The following is a 19,982-nucleotide window of genomic DNA, read 5'->3' on the forward strand; positions in this document are numbered from 1 at the left end:
CTGTTTGAAAGACCATTATATACTAAATACACTCAGCACAGTTTTAAACACCATTATAGACTAAATACCCTCAGCACAGATTGAAACGACATTATAGACTAAATACCCTCAGCACTGTTTGAAAAACCATTATAGACTAAAAACCCTCAGCACTGTTTGAAACACCATTATAGACTAAATAAACTCAGCACTGTTTGAAACACAGTTATAGACTAAATTTAATCAGCACAGTTTGAAACACAATTATAGACTAAATACCCTAAGATCTGTTTGAATCACCATTATAGACTAAATACCGTCAGCTTTGTTCAAAACACCATTATAGACTAAATCTAAATAGCACTGTTTGAACAATCATTATAGACTAATTACACTCAGCAGTGTTTGAAACACCATAATAGACTAAATCTAATCAGCTCTGTTTGAAACACCATTATAGACTAAATACTCTCAGCACTGTTTGAAACACCATTATAGACTAAATATCCTCAGCTCTGTTTGAAACACCATTATAGACTAAATATAATCAGCACTGTTTGAAACACCATTATAGACTAAATACCCTCAGCACTGTTTGAAACTCCATTATAGACTAAATATCCTCAGCACATGTTTGAAACACCATCATAGACTAAATACCCTCAGCACAGTTTGAAACAACATTATAGACTAAATACCCTCAGCACAGTTTTAAACACCATTATAGACTAATTACACTCACCTTTGTTTGAAACACCATTATAAACTAATTACACTCAGCACTGTTTGAAAGACCATTATAGACTAAATACACTCAGCACAGTTTTAAACACCATTATAGACTAAATACCCTCAGCACAGTTTGAAACGACATTATAGACTAAATACCATCAGCACTGTTTGAAACACCATTATAGACTAAAAACCCTCAGCACTGTTTGAAACACCATTATAGACCAAATAAACTCAGCACTGTTTGAAACACAGTTATAGACTAAATCTAATCAGCACTGTTTGAAACACCATTATAGACTAAATACCCTCAGCTCTGTTTGAAACATCGTTATAGACTAAATACCTTCAGCTCTGTTTGAAACACCATTATAGACTAAATACTCTCAGCACTGTTTGAAACACCATTATAGACTAAATCTAATCAGCACTGTTTGAAACACCATTATAGACTAAATACCCTCAGCTCTGTTTGAATCACCATTACAGACTAAATACCCTCAGCTTTGTTCAAAACACCATTATAGACTAAATCTAAAAAGCAATGTTTGAACAATCATTATAGACTAATTACAGTCAGCACTTTTTGAAACACCATTATAGACTAAATATCCTCAGCTCTGTTTGAAACACCATTATAGACTAAATATAATCAGCACTGTTTGAAACACCATTATAGACTAAATACCCTCAGCACTGTTTGAAACTCCATTATAGACTAAATATCCTCAGCACATGTTTGAAACACCATCATAGACTAAATACCCTCAGCACAGTTTGAAACAACATTATAGACTAAATACCCTCAGTACAGTTTTAAACACCATTATAGACTAATTACACTCACCTTTGTTTGAAACACCATTATAAACTAATTACACTCAGCACTGTTTGAAAGACCATTATAGACTAAATACACTCAGCACAGTTTTAAACACAATTATAGACTAAATACCCTCAGCACAGTTTGAAACGACATTATAGACTAAATACCCTCAGCACTGTTTGAAACACCATTATAGACTAAAAACCCTCAGCACTGTTTGAAACACCATTATAGACTAAATAAACTCAGCACTGTTTGAAACACAGTTATAGACTAAATCTAATCAGCACTGTTTGAAACACCATTATAGACTAAATACCCTCAGCTCTGTTTGAAACATCGTTATAGACTAAATACCTTCAGCTCTGTTTGAAACACCATTATAGACTAAATACTCTCAGCACTGTTTGAAACACCATTATAGACTAAATCTAAACAGCACTGTTTGAAACACCATTATAGACTAAATACCCTCAGCTCTGTTTGAATCACCATTATAGACTAAATACCCTCAGCTTTGTTCAAAACACCATTATAGACTAAATCTAAATAGCACTGTTTGAACAATCATTATAGACTAATTACACTCAGCACTGTTTGAAACAACATAATTGACTAAATCTAATCAGCTCTGTTTGAAACACCATTATAGACTAAATCTAATCAGCACTATTGAAAACACTATTATGGACTAAATATAATCAGCTCTGTTTGAAACACCATTATAGACGAAAAATATAATCAGCACTGTTTGAAACACCATTATAGAGTAAATACCCTCAGCACTGTTTGAAACACCATTATAGACTAAATACCCTCAGCTCTGTTTGAAACACCATTATAGACTAAATACCCTCAGCTCTGTTTGAAACACCATTATAGACTAAATATTATCAGCACTGTTTGAAACACCATTATATACTAAATATAATCAGCTCTGTTTGAAAGACCATTATAGACTAAATATAATCAGCACTGTTTGAAACACCATAATAGACTAAATATAATCAGCACTGTTTGAAACACAATTATAGACTAAATATAATCAGCTCTGTTTGAAACACCATTATAGACTAAATACCCTCAGCACTGTTTGAAACACCATTATAGAATAAATACTCTCAGCACTGTTTGAAACACCATTATGGACTAAATCTAATCAGCTCTGTTTGAAACACCATTATAGACTAAATATAATCAGCTCTGTTTGAAACACCATTATAGACTAAATATAATCAGCACTGTTTGAAACACCATTATAGAGTAAATACCCTCAGCACTGTTTGAAACACCATTATAGACTAAATATAATCAGCTCTGTTTGAAACACCATTATAGACTAAATATAATCAGCACTGTTTGAAACACCATTGTAGACTAAATACCCTCAGCACCGTTTGAAACACCATTATGGACTAAATCTAATCAGCTCTGTTTTAAACACCATTATAGAATAAATACACTCAACCCTGTTTGAAACACCATTATGGACTAAATATTATCAGCTCTATTTGAAAGACCATTATAGACTAAATATATTCAGCACTGTTTGAAACACCATTATAGAGTAAATACCCTCAGCACTGTTTGAAACACCATTCTAGAATAAATACACTCAACACTGTTTGAAACACCATTAAGGACTAAATCTAATCAGCTCTGTTTTAAACACCCTTATAGACTAAATACCCTCAGCTTTGTTTGAAACACCATTATATACTATTAACACTCAGCACTGTTTGAAACACCATTATATACTAAATATAATCAGCTCTGTTTGAAACACCATTATAGACTAAATATAATCAGCACTGTTTGAAACACCATTATAGAGTAAATACCCTCAGCACTGTTTGAAACACCATTATAGACTAAATATAATCAGCTCTGTTTGAAACACCATTATAGACTAAATATAATCAGCACTGTTTGAAACACCATTGTAGACTAAATACCCTCAGCACCGTTTGAAACACCATTATGGACTAAATCTAATCAGCTCTGTTTTAAACACCATTATAGAATAAATACACTCAACCCTGTTTGAAACACCATTATGGACTAAATATAATCAGCTCTATTTGAAAGACCATTATAGACTAAATATATTCAGCACTGTTTGAAACACCATTATAGAGTAAATACCCTCAGCTCTGTTTTAAACACCATTATAGAATAAATACACTCAACACTGTTTGAAACACCATTATGGACTAAATCTAATCAGCTCTGTTTTAAACACCCTTATAGACTAAATACCCTCAGCTTTGTTTGAAACACCATTATATACTAATTACACTCAGCACTGTTTGAAACACCATTATATACTAAATATAATCAGCTCTATTTGAAAGACCATTATAGACTAAATATAATCAGCACTGTTTGAAACACCATTATAGAGTAAATACCCTCAGCTCTGTTTGAAACACCATTATAGAATAAATACACTCAACACTGTTTGAAACACCATTATGGACTAAATCTAATCAGCACTGTTTGAAACACCATGATAGAGTAAATACCCTCAGCACTGTTTGAAACATCATTCTCGACTAAATATAATCAGCTCTGTTTGAAACAGCATTATAGACTAAATACACTCAGCACCGTTTGAAACACCATATAGAGTAAATACCCTCAGCACTGTTTGAAAGACCATTATAGACTAAATATAATCAGCACTGTTTGAAACACCATTATAGAGTAAATACCCTCAGCACTGTTTGAAACACCATTATAGACTAAATATAATCAGCTCTGTTTGAAACACCATTATAGACTAAATATAATCAGCACTGTTTGAAACACCATTATAGACTAAATACCCTCAGCACCGTTTGAAACACCATATAGAGTAAATACCCTCAGCACTGTTTGAAACACCATTATAGACTAAATATAATCAGCACTGTTTGAAACACCATTATATACTAAATACCCTCAGCACTGTTTGAAACACCATTATAGACTAAATACCATCAGCTTTGTTTGAAACACCATTATAGACTAAATACAATCAGCACTGTTTGAAACACCATTATATATTAAATGTAATCAGCACTGTTTGAAACACCAATATAGACTAAATACCCTCAGCACCGTTTGAAACACCATATAGAGTAAATACCCTCAGCACTGTTTGAAACATCATTATAGACTAATGACACTCAGCTCTGTTCGAAACACCATTATAGACTAAAAACACTCAGCACTGTTTGAAAATCCATTATAGACTAAATACCCTCAGCTCTGTTTGAAACACCATTATAGACTAAATACCCTCAGCTCTGTTTGAAACACCATTATAGACTAAATATTATCAGCACTGTTTGAAACACCATTATATACTAAATATAATCAGCTCTGTTTGAAAGACCATTATAGACAAAATATAATCAGCACTGTTTGAAACACCATTATATACTAAATATAATCAGCTCTGTTTGAAACACCATTATAGACTAAATATAATCAGCACTGTTTGATACACCAAAATAGAGTAAATACAGTCAGCACTTTTGAAACACAATTATAGACTAAATATCCTCAGCTCTGTTTGAAACACCATTATAGACTAAATACCCTCAGCACTGTTTGAAACACCATTATAGACTAAATATCCTCAGCACATGTTTGAAACACCATCATAGACTAAATACCCTCAGCACAGTTTGAAACAACATTATAGACTAAATACCATCAGCACAGTTTTAAACACCATTATAGACTAAATACCCTCAGCACAGTTTTAAACACCATTATAGACTAAATACCCTCAGCACAGTTTGAAACGACATTATAGACTAAATACCCTCAGCACTGTTTGAAACACCATTATAGACTAAAAACCCTCAGCACTGTTTGAAACACCATTATACTAAATACACTTAGCACTGTTTTAAACACAGTTATAGACTAAATCTAATCAGCACTGTTTGAAACACCATTATAGACTAATTACACTCAGCTTTATTTGAAACACCATTATAAACTAATTACACTCAGCACTGTTTGAAAGACCATTATAGACTAAATACACTCAGCACAGTTTTAAACACCATTATAGACTAAATACCCTCAGCACAGTTTGAAACGACATTATAGACTAAATACCCTCAGCACTGTTTGAAAAACCATTATAGACTAAAAACCCTCAGCACTGTTTGAAACACCATTATAGACTAAATAAACTCAGCACTGTTTGAAACACAGTTATAGACTAAATCTAATCAGCACAGTTTGAAACACCATTATAGACTAAATTCCCTAAGCTCTGTTTGAATCACCATTATATACTAAATACCGTCAGCTTTGTTCAAAACACCATTATAGACTATATCTAAATAGCACTGTTTGAACAATCTTTATAGACTAATTACACTCAGCAGTGTTTGAAACACCATAATAGACTAAATCTAATCAGCTCTGTTTGAAACACCATTATAAACTAAATACTCTCAGCACTGTTTGAAACACCATTATAGACTAAATCTAATCAGCACTGTTTGAAACACCATTATGGACTAAATATAATCAGCACTGTTTGAAACACCATTATAGAGTAAATACCCTCAGCACTGTTTGAAACATCATTCTCGACTAAATATAATCAGCTCTGTTTGAAACAGCATTATAGACTAAATATAATCAGCACTGTTTGAAACACCATTATAGACTAAATACACTCAGCACCGTTTGAAACACCATATAGAGTAAATACCCTCAGCACTGTTTGAAAGACCATTATAGACTAAATATAATCAGCACTGTTTGAAACACCATAATAGAGTAAATACCCTCAGCACTGTTTGAAACACCATTATAGACTAAATATAATCAGCTCTGTTTGAAACACCATTATAGACTAAATATAATCAGCACTGTTTGAAACACCATTATAGACTAAATACCCTCAGCACCGTTTGAAACACCATATAGAGTAAATACCCTCAGCACTGTTTGAAACACCATTATAGACTAAATACAATCAGCACTGTTTGAAACACCATTATATACTAAATACCCTCAACACTGTTTGAAACACCATTATGGACTAAATCTAATCAGCACTGTTTGAAACACCATGATAGAGTAAATACCCTCAGCACTGTTTGAAACATCATTCTCGACTAAATATAATCAGCTCTGTTTGAAACAGCATTATAGACTAAATATAATCAGCACTGTTTGAAACACCATTATAGACTAAATACACTCAGCACCGTTTGAAACACCATATAGAGTAAATACCCTCAGCACTGTTTGAAAGACCATTATAGACTAAATATAATCAGCACTGTTTGAAACACCATTATAGAGTAAATACCCTCAGCACTGTTTGAAACACCATTATAGACTAAATATAATCAGCTCTGTTTGAAACACCATTATAGACTAAATATAATCAGCACTGTTTGAAACACCATTATAGACTAAATACCCTCAGCACCGTTTGAAACACCGTATAGAGTAAATACCCTCAGCACTGTTTGAAACACCATTATAGACTAAATATAATCAGCACTGTTTGAAACACCATTATATACTAAATACCCTCAGCACTGTTTGAAACACCATTATAGACTAAATACCATCAGCTTTGTTTGAAACACCATTATAGACTAAATACAATCAGCACTGTTTGAAACACCATTATATATTAAATGTAATCAGCACTGTTTGAAACACCAATATAGACTAAATACCCTCAGCACCGTTTGAAACACCATATAGAGTAAATACCCTCAGCACTGTTTGAAACATCATTATAGACTAATGACACTCAGCTCTGTTCGAAAAACCATTATAGACTAAAAACACTCAGCACTGTTTGAAAATCCATTATAGACTAAATACCCTCAGCTCTGTTTGAAACACCATTATAGACTACATACCCTCAGCTATGTTTGAAACACCATTATAGACTAAATATTATCAGCACTGTTTGAAACACCATTATATACTAAATATAATCAGCTCTGTTTGAAAGACCATTATAGACAAAATATAATCAGCACTGTTTGAAACACCATTATATACTAAATATAATCAGCTCTGTTTGAAACACCATTATAGACTAAATATAATCAGCACTGTTTGATACACCAAAATAGAGTAAATACAGTCAGCACTTTTGAAACACAATTATAGACTAAATATCCTCAGCTCTGTTTGAAACACCATTATAGACTAAATACCCTCAGCACTGTTTGAAACACCATTATAGACTAAATATCCTCAGCACATGTTTGAAACACCATCATAGACTAAATACCCTCAGCACAGTTTGAAACAACATTATAGACTAAATACCATCAGCACAGTTTTAAACACCATTATAGACTAAATACCCTCAGCACAGTTTTAAACACCATTATAGACTAAATACTCTCAGCACAGTTTGAAACGACATTATAGACTAAATACTCTCAGCACTGTTTGAAACACCATTATAGACTAAAAACCCTCAGCACTGTTTGAAACACCATTATAGACTAAATACACTTAGCACTGTTTTAAACACAGTTATAGACTAAATCTAATCAGCACTGTTTGAAACACCATTATAGACTAATTACACTCAGCTTTGTTTGAAACACCATTATAAACTAATTACACTCAGCAATGTTTGAAAGACCATTATAGACTAAATACACTCAGCACAGTTTTAAACACCATTATAGACTAAATACCCTCAGCACAGTTTGAAACGACATTATAGACTAAATACCCTCAGCACTGTTTGAAAAACCATTATAGACTAAAAACCCTCAGCACTGTTTGAAACACCATTATAGACTAAATAAACTCAGCACTGTTTGAAACACAGTTATAGACTAAATCTAATCAGCACAGTTTGAAACACCATTATAGACTAAATTCCCTAAGCTCTGTTTGAATCACCATTATAGACTAAATACCGTCAGCTTTGTTCAAAACACCATTATAGACTATATCTAAATAGCACTGTTTGAACAATCTTTATAGACTAATTACACTCAGCAGTGTTTGAAACACCATAATAGACTAAATCTAATCAGCTCTGTTTGAAACACCATTATAAACTAAATACTCTCAGCACTGTTTGAAACACCATTATAGACTAAATCTAATCAGCACTGTTTGAAACACCATTATGGACTAAATATAATCAGCACTGTTTGAAACACCATTATAGAGTAAATACCCTCAGCACTGTTTGAAACATCATTCTCGACTAAATATAATCAGCTCTGTTTGAAACAGCATTATAGACTAAATATAATCAGCACTGTTTGAAACACCATTATAGACTAAATACACTCAGCACCGTTTGAAACACCATATAGAGTAAATACCCTCAGCACTGTTTGAAAGACCATTATAGACTAAATATAATCAGCACTGTTTGAAACACCATTATAGAGTAAATACCCTCAGCACTGTTTGAAACACCATTATAGACTAAATATAATCAGCTCTGTTTGAAACACCATTATAGACTAAATATAATCAGCACTGTTTGAAACACCATTATAGACTAAATACCCTCAGCACCGTTTGAAACACCATATAGAGTAAATACCCTCAGCACTGTTTGAAACACCATTATAGACTAAATATAATCAGCACTGTTTGAAACACCATTATATACTAAATACCCTCAGCACTGTTTGAAACACCATTATAGACTAAATACCATCAGCTTTGTTTGAAACACCATTATAGACTAAATACAATCAGCACTGTTTGAAACACCATTATATATTAAATACCCTCAGCACTGTTTGAAACATCATTATAGACTAATGACACTCAGCTCTGTTCGAAACACCATTATAGACTAAAAACACTCAGCACTGTTTGAAAATCCATTATAGACTAAATACCCTCAGCTCTGTTTGAAACACCATTATAGACTAAATACCCTCAGCTCTGTTTGAAACACCATTATAGACTAAATATTATCAGCACTGTTTGAAACACCATTATATACTAAATATAATCAGCTCTGTTTGAAAGACCATTATAGACAAAATATAATCAGCACTGTTTGAAACACCATTATATACTAAATATAATCAGCTCTGTTTGAAACACCATTATAGACTAAATATAATCAGCACTGTTTGATACACCAAAATAGAGTAAATACAGTCAGCACTTTTGAAACACAATTATAGACTAAATATCCTCAGCTCTGTTTGAAACACCATTATAGACTAAATACCCTCAGCACTGTTTGAAACACCATTATATACTAAATATCCTCAGCACATGTTTGAAACACCATCATAGACTAAATACCCTCAGCACAGTTTGAAACAACATTATAGACTAAATACCATCAGCACAGTTTTAAACACCATTATAGACTAAATACCCTCAGCACAGTTTTAAACACCATTATAGACTAAATACCCTCAGCACAGTTTGAAACGACATTATAGACTAAATACCCTCAGCACTGTTTGAAACACCATTATAGACTAAAACCCTCAGCACTGTTTGAAACACCATTATAGACTAAATACACTTAGCACTGTTTTAAACACAGTTATAGACTAAATCTAATCAGCACTGTTTGAAACACCATTATAGACTAATTACACTCAGCTTTGTTTGAAACATCATTATAAACTAATTACACTCAGCACTGTTTGAAAGACCATTATAGACTAAATACACTCAGCACAGTTTTAAACACCATTATAGACTAAATACCCTCAGCACAGTTTGAAACGACATTATAGACTAAATACCCTCAGCACTGTTTGAAAAACCATTATAGACTAAAAACCCTCAGCACTGTTTGAAACACCATTATAGACTAAATAAACTCAGCACTGTTTGAAACACAGTTATAGACTAAATCTAATCAGCACAGTTTGAAACACCATTATAGACTAAATTCCCTAAGCTCTGTTTGAATCACCATTATAGACTAAATACCGTCAGCTTTGTTCAAAACACCATTATAGACTATATCTAAATAGCACTGTTTGAACAATCTTTATAGACTAATTACACTCAGCAGTGTTTGAAACACCATAATAGACTAAATCTAATCAGCTCTGTTTGAAACACCATTATAAACTAAATACTCTCAGCACTGTTTGAAACACCATTATAGACTAAATCTAATCAGCACTGTTTGAAACACCATTATGGACTAAATATAATCAGCACTGTTTGAATCACCATTATAGAGTAAATACCCTCAGCACTGTTTGAAACATAATTCTCGACTAAATATAATCAGCTCTGTTTGAAACAGCATTATAGACTAAATATAATCAGCACTGTTTGAAACACCATTATAGACTAAATACACTCAGCACCGTTTGAAACACCATATAGAGTAAATACCCTCAGCACTGTTTGAAAGACCATTATAGACTAAATATAATCAGCACTGTTTGAAACACCATTATAGAGTAAATACCCTCAGCACTGTTTGAAACACCATTATAGACTAAATATAATCAGCTCTGTTTGAAACACCATTATAGACTAAATATAATCAGCACTGTTTGAAACACCATTATAGACTAAATACCCTCAGCACCGTTTGAAACACCATATAGAGTAAATACCCTCAGCACTGTTTGAAACACCATTATAGACTAAATATAATCAGCACTGTTTGAAACACCATTATATACTAAATACCCTCAGCACTGTTTGAAACACCATTATAGACTAAATACCATCAGCTTTGTTTGAAACACCATTATAGACTAAATACAATCAGCACTGTTTGAAACACCATTATATATTAAATGTAATCAGCACTGTTTGAAACACCAATATAGACTAAATACCCTCAGCACCGTTTGAAACACCATATAGAGTAAATACCCTCAGCACTGTTTGAAACATCATTATAGACTAATGACACTCAGCTCTGTTCGAAACACCATTATAGACTAAAAACACTCAGCACTGTTTGAAAATCCATTATAGACTAAATACCCTCAGCTCTGTTTGAAACACCATTATAGACTAAATACCCTCAGCTCTGTTTGAAACACCATTATAGACTAAATATTATCAGCACTGTTTGAAACACCATTATATACTAAATATTATCAGCACTGTTTGAAAGACCACTATAGACAAAATATAATCAGCACTGTTTGAAACACCATTATAGACTAAATATAATCAGCTCTGTTTGAAACACCATTATAGACTAAATATAATCAGCACTGTTTGATACACCAAAATAGAGTAAATACAGTCAGCACTTTTGAAACACCATTATAGACTAAATATCCTCAGCTCTGTTTGAAACACCATTATAGACTAAATACCCTCAGCACTGTTTGAAACACCATTATAGACTAAATATCCTCAGCACATGTTTGAAACACCATCATAGACTAAATACCCTCAGCACAGTTTTAAACACCATTATAGACTAAATACCCTCAGCACAGTTTTAAACACCATTATAGACTAAATACCCTCAGCACAGTTTGAAACGACATTATAGACTAAATACCCTCAGCACTGTTTGAAACACCATTATAGACTAAAAACCCTCAGCACTGTTTGAAACACCATTATAGACTAAATACACTTAGCACTGTTTGAAACACCATTATAGACTAAATACCCTCAGCTCTGTTTGAAACATCGTTATAGACTAAATACCTTCAGCTCTGTTTTAAACACCATTATAGACTAAATACTCTCAGCACTGCTTGAAACACCATTATAGACTAAATCTAATCAGCACTGTTTGAAAACCCATTATAGACTAAATACCCTCAGCTCTGTTTGAATCACCATTATAGACTAAATACCCTCAGCTTTGTTCAAAACACCATTATAGGCTAAATCTAAATAGCAATGTTTGAACAATCATTATAGACTAATTACACTCAGCACTGATTGAAACACCATAATAGACTAAATACCCTCAGCTCTGTTTGAATCACCATTATAGACTAAATACCCTCAGCTTTGTTCAAAACACCATTATAGACTAAATCTAAATAGCAATGTTTGAACAATCATTATAGACTAAATACTCTCAGCACTGTTTGAAACACCATTATAGACTAAATCTAATCAGCACTATTGAAAACACCATTATGGACTAAATATAATAAGCTCTGTTTGAAACACCATTATAGACGAAAAATATAATCAGCACTGTTTGAAACACCATTATAGAGTAAATACCCTCAGCACTGTTTGAAACACCATTATAGACTAAATACCCTCAGCTCTGTTTGAAACACCATTATAGACTAAATACCCTCAGCTCTGTTTGAAACACCATAATAGACTAAATCTAATCAGCTCTGTTTGAAACACCATTATAGACTAAATACTCTCAGCACTGTTTGAAACACCATTATAGACTAAATCTAATCAGCACTGTTTGAAACACCATTATGGACTAAATATAATCAGCACTGTTTGAAAAACACCATTATAGAGTAAATACCCTCAGCACTGTTTGAAACACCATTATAGACTGAATATAATCAGCACTGTTTGAAACACCATTATAGAGTAAATACAGTCAGCACTTTTTGAAACACCATTATAGACTAAATATCCTCAGCTCTGTTTGAAACACCATTATAGACTAAATATAATCAGCACTGTTTGAAACACCATTATAGACTAAATACCCTCAGCACTGTTTGAAACACCATTATAGACTAAATATCCTCAGCACATGTTTGAAACACCATCATAGACTAAATACCCTCAGCACAGTTTGAAACAACATTATAGACTAAATACCCTCAGCACAGTTTTAAACACCATTATAGACTAATTACACTCACCTTTGTTTGAAACACCATTATAGACTAAATACTCTCAGCACTGCTTGAAACACCATTATAGACTAAATCTAATCAGCACTGTTTGAAACACCATTATAGACTAAATACCCTCAGCTCTGTTTGAATCACCATTATAGACTAAATACCCTCAGCTTTGTTCAAAACACCATTATAGACTAAATCTAAATAGCACTGTTTGAACAATCATTATAGACTAATTACACTCAGCACTGATTGAAACACCATAATAGACTAAATCTAATCAGCTCTGTTTGAAACACCATTATAGACTAAATACTCTCAGCACTGTTTGAAACACCATTATAGACTAAATCTAATCAGCACTATTGAAAACACCATTATGGACTAAATATAATCAGCTCTGTTTGAAACACCATTATAGACGAAAAATATAATCAGCACTGTTTGAAACACCATTATAGAGTAAATACCCTCAGCACTGTTTGAAACACCATTATAGACTAAATACCCTCAGCTCTGTTTGAAACACCATTATAGACTAAATACCCTCAGTTCTGTTTGAAACACCATTATAGACTAAATATTATCAGCACTGTTTGAAACACCATTATATACTAAATATAATCAGCTCTGTTTGAAAGACCATTATAGACTAAATATAATCAGCACTGTTTGAAACACCATAATAGACTAAATATAACCAGCACTGTTTGAAACACAATTATAGACTAAATATAATCAGCTCTGTTTGAAACACCATTATAGACTAAATACCCTCAGCACTGTTTGAAACACCATTATAGAATAACTACTCTCAGCACTGTTTGAAACACCATTATGGACTACATCTAATCAGCTCTGTTTGAAAGACCATTACAGACTAAATATAATCAGCACTGTTTGAAACACCATTATAGACTAAATATCATCAGCTCTGTTTGAAACACCATTATAGACTAAATATAATCAGCACTGTTTGAAACACCATTATAGACTAAATACCCTCAGCACCGTTTGAAACACCATTATGGACTAAATCTAATCAGCTCTGTTTTAAACACCAATATAGAATAAATACACTCAACACTGTTTGAAACACCATTATGGACTAAATATAATCAGCTCTATTTGAAAGACCATTATAGACTAAATATATTCAGCACTGTTTGAAACACCATTATAGAGTAAATACCATCAGCACTGTTTGAAACACCATTCTAGAATAAATACACTCAACACTGTTTGAAACACCATTAAGGACTAAATCTAATCAGCTCTGTTTTAAACACCATTATAGAATAAATACACTCAACACTGTTTGAAACACCATTATGGACTAAATACCCTCAGCTCTGTTTTAAACACCCTTATAGACTAAATACCCTCAGCTTTGTTTGAAACACCATTATATACTAAATACACTCAGCACTGTTTGAAACACCATTATATACTAAATATAATCAGCTCTATTTGAAAGACCATTATAGACTAAATATAATCAGCACTGTTTGAAACACCATTATAGAGTAAATACCCTCAGCACTGTTTGAAACACCATTATAGAATAAATACACTCAACACTGTTTGAAACACCATTATGGACTAAATCTAATCAGCACTGTTTGAAACACCATGATAGAGTAAATACCCTCAGCACTGTTTGAAACACCATTCTCGACTAAATATAATCAGCTCTGTTTGAAACAGCATTATAGACTAAATATAATCAGCACTGTTTGAAACACCATTATAGACTAAATACACTCAGCACCGTTTGAAACACCATATAGAGTAAATACCCTCAGCACTGTTTGAAAGAACATTATAGACTAAATATAATCAGCACTGTTTGAAACACCATTATAGAGTAAATACCCTCAGCACTGTTTGAAACACCATTATAGACTAAATATAATCAGCTCTGTTTGAAACACCATTATAGACTAAATATAATCAGCACTGTTTGAAACACCATTATAGAGTAAATACCCTCAGCACTCTTTGAAACACCATTATAGACTAAATATAATCAGCACTGTTTGAAACACCATTATAGACTAAATGTAATCAGCACTGTTTGAAACACCATTATAGACTAACTGTAATCAGCACTGTTTGAAACACCATTATAGACTAAATGTAATCAGCACTGTTTGAAACACCATTATAGACTAAATATAATCAGCGCTGTTTGAAACACCATTATAGACTAAATATAATCAGCACTGTTTGAAACACCAATATAGAGTAAATTACCTCAGCACTGTTTGAAACACCATTATAGACTAAATATAATCAGCTCTGTTTGAAACACCATTATAGACTAAATACCCTCAGCACAGTTTGAAACACCATTATAGACTAAATACCCTCAGCACGGTTTGAAACACCATATAGAGTAAATACCCTCAGCACTGTTTGAAACACAATTATAGACTTAATATAATCAGCTCTGTTTGAAACACCATTATAGACTAAATACACTCAGCATTGTTTGAAACACCATTATGGACTAAATCTAATCAGCTCTGTTTGAAAGACCATTACAGACTAAATATAATCAGCACTGTTTGAAACACCATTATAGACTAAATATTATCAGCTCTGTTTGAAACACCATTATAGACTAAATATAATCAGCACTGTTTGAAACACCATTATAGACTAAATACCCTCAGCACCGTTTGAAACACCATTATGGACTCAATCTAATCAGCTCTGTTTTAAACACCATTATAGAATAAATACACTCAACACTGTTTGAAACACCATTATGGACTAAATATAATCAGCTCTATTTGAAAGACCATTATAGACTAAATATATTCAGCACTGTTTGAAACACCATTATAGAGTAAATACCCTCAGCACTGTTTGAAACACCATTCTAGAATAAATACACTCAACACTGTTTGAAACACCATTAAGGACTAAATCTAATCAGCTCTGTTTTAAACACCATTATAGAATAAATACACTCAACACTGTTTGAAACACCATTATGGACTAAATCTAATCAGCTCTGTTTTAAACACCCTTATAGACTAAATACCTTCAGCTTTGTTTGAAACACCATTATATACTAAATACACTCAGCACTGTTTGAAACACCATTATATACTAAATATAATCAGCTCTATTTGAAAGACCATTATAGACTAAATATAATCAGCACTGTTTGAAACACCATTATAGAGTAAATACCCTCAGCACTGTTTGAAACACCATTATAGAATAAATACACTCAACACAGTTTGAAACACCATTATGGACTAAATCTATCAGCACTGTTTGAAACACCAATATAGAGTAAATACCCTCATTACTGTATGAAACACCATTATAGACTAAATATAATCAGCTCTGTTTGAAACACCATTATAGACGAAAAATATAATCAGCACTGTTTGAAACACCATTATAGAGTAAATACCCTCAGCACTGTTTGAAACACCATTATAGACTAAATACCCTCAGCTCTGTTTGAAACACCATTATAGACTAAATACCCTCAGCTCTGTTTGAAACACCATAATAGACTAAATCTAATCAGCTCTGTTTGAAACACCATTATAGACTAAATACTCTCAGCACTGTTTGAAACACCATTATAGACTAAATCTAATCAGCACTGTTTGAAACACCATTATGGACTAAATATAATCAGCACTGTTTGAAACACCAATATAGAGTAAATACCCTCATTACTGTACGAAACACCATTATAGACTAAATATAATAAGCTCTGTTTGAAACACCATTATAGACGAAAAATATAATCAGCACTGTTTGAAACACCATTATAGAGTAAATACCCTCAGCACTGTTTGAAACACCATTATAGACTAAATACCCTCAGCTCTGTTTGAAACACCATTATAGACTAAATACCCTCAGCTCTGTTTGAAACACCATAATAGACTAAATCTAATCAGCTCTGTTTGAAACACCATTATAGACGAAATACTCTCAGCACTGTTTGAAACACCATTATAGACTAAATCTAATCAGCACTGTTTTAAACACCATTATGGACTAAATATAATCAGCACTGTTTGAAACACCATTATAGAGTAAATACCCTCAGCACTGTTTGAAACACCATTATAGACTGAATATAATCAGCACTGTTTGAAACACCATTATAGAGTAAATACAGTCAGCACTTTTTGAAACACCATTATAGACTAAATATCCTCAGCTCTGTTTGAAAGACCATTATAGACTAAATATAATCAGCACTGTTTGAAACACCATTATAGACTAAATACCTTCAGCACTGTTTGAAACACCATTATAGACTAAATATCCTCAGCACATGTTTGAAACACCATCATAGACTAAATACCCTCAGCACAGTTTGAAACAACATTATAGACTAAATACCCTCAGCACAGTTTTAAACACCATTATAGACTAATTACACTCACCTTTGTTTGAAACACCATTATAGACTAAATACTCTCAGCACTGCTTGAAACACCATTATAGACTAAATCTAATCAGCACTGTTTGAAACACCATTATAGACTAAATACCCTCAGCTCTGTTTGAATCACCATTATAGACTAAATACCCTCAGCTTTGTTCAAAACACCATTATAGACTAAATCTAAATAGCACTGTTTGAACAATCATTATAGACTAATTACACTCAGCACTGATTGAAACACCATAATAGACTAAATCTAATCAGCTCTGTTTGAAACACCATTATAGACTAAATACTCTCAGCACTGTTTGAAACACCATTATAGACTAAATCTAATCAGCACTATTGAAAACACCATTATGGACTAAATATAATCAGCTCTGTTTGAAACACCATTATAGACGAAAAATATAATCAGCACTGTTTGAAACACCATTATAGAGTAAATACCCTCAGCACTGTTTGAAACACCATTATAGACTAAATACCCTCAGCTCTGTTTGAAACACCATTATAGACTAAATACCCTCAGTTCTGTTTGAAACACCATTATAGACTAAATATTATCAGCACTGTTTGAAACACCATTATATACTAAATATAATCAGCTCTGTTTGAAAGACCATTATAGACTAAATATAATCAGCACTGTTTGAAACACCATAATAGACTAAATATAACCAGCACTGTTTGAAACACAATTATAGACTAAATATAATCAGCTCTGTTTGAAACACCATTATAGACTAAAAACCCTCAGCACTGTTTGAAACACCATTATAGAATAACTACTCTCAGCACTGTTTGAAACACCATTATGGACTACATCTAATCAGCTCTGTTTGAAAGACCATTACAGACTAAATATAATCAGCACTGTTTGAAACACCATTATAGACTAAATATTATCAGCTCTGTTTGAAACACCATTATAGACTAAATATAATCAGCACTGTTTGAAACACCATTATAGACTAAATACCCTCAGCACCGTTTGAAACACCATTATGGACTAAATCTAATCAGCTCTGTTTTAAACACCAATATAGAATAAATACACTCAACACTGTTTGAAACACCATTATGGACTAAATATAATCAGCTCTATTTGAAAGACCATTATAGACTAAATATATTCAGCACTGTTTGAAACACCATTATAGAGTAAATACCATCAGCACTGTTTGAAACACCATTCTAGAATAAATACACTCAACACTGTTTGAAACACCATTAAGGACTAAATCTAATCAGCTCTGTTTTAAACACCATTATAGAATAAATACACTCAACACTGTTTGAAACACCATTATGGACTAAATACCCTCAGCTCTGTTTTAAACACCCTTATAGACTAAATACCCTCAGCTTTGTTTGAAACACCAGTATATACTAAATACACTCAGCACTGTTTGAAACACCATTATATACTAAATATAATCAGCTCTATTTGAAAGACCATTATAGACTAAATATAATCAGCACTGTTTGAAACACCGTTATAGAGTAAATACCCTCAGCACTGTTTGAAACACCATTATAGAATAAATACACTCAACACTGTTTGAAACACCATTATGGACTAAATCTAATCAGCACTGTTTGAAACACCATGATAGAGTAAATACCCTCAGCACTGTTTGAAACACCATTCTCGACTAAATATAATCAGCTCTGTTTGAAACAGCATTATAGACTAAATATAATCAGCACTGTTTGAAACACCATTATAGACTAAATACACTCAGCACCGTTTGAAACACCATATAGAGTAAATACCCTCAGCACTGTTTGAAAGAACATTATAGACTAAATATAATCAGCACTGTTTGAAACACCATTATAGAGTAAATACCCTCAGCACTGTTTGAAACACCATTATAGACTAAATATAATCAGCTCTGTTTGAAACACCATTATAGACTAAATATAATCAGCACTGTTTGAAACACCATTATAGAGTAAATACCCTCAGCACTCTTTGAAACACCATTATAGACTAAATATAATCAGCACTGTTTGAAACACCATTATAGAGTAAATACCCTCAGCACTGTTTGAAACACCATTATAGACTAAATACCCTCAGCACTGTTTGAAACACCATTATAGACTAAATATCCTCAGCACATGTTTGAAACACCATCATAGACTAAATACCCTCAGCACAGTTTGAAACAACATTATAGACTAAATACCCTCAGCACAGTTTTAAACACCATTATAGACTAATTACACT

Source organism: Coregonus lavaretus, assembly GCF_964263955.1.
Source record: "Coregonus lavaretus genome assembly, contig: HAP1_SCAFFOLD_291, whole genome shotgun sequence".
In the NCBI taxonomy this organism is placed as follows: Eukaryota; Metazoa; Chordata; class Actinopteri; order Salmoniformes; family Salmonidae; genus Coregonus; species Coregonus lavaretus.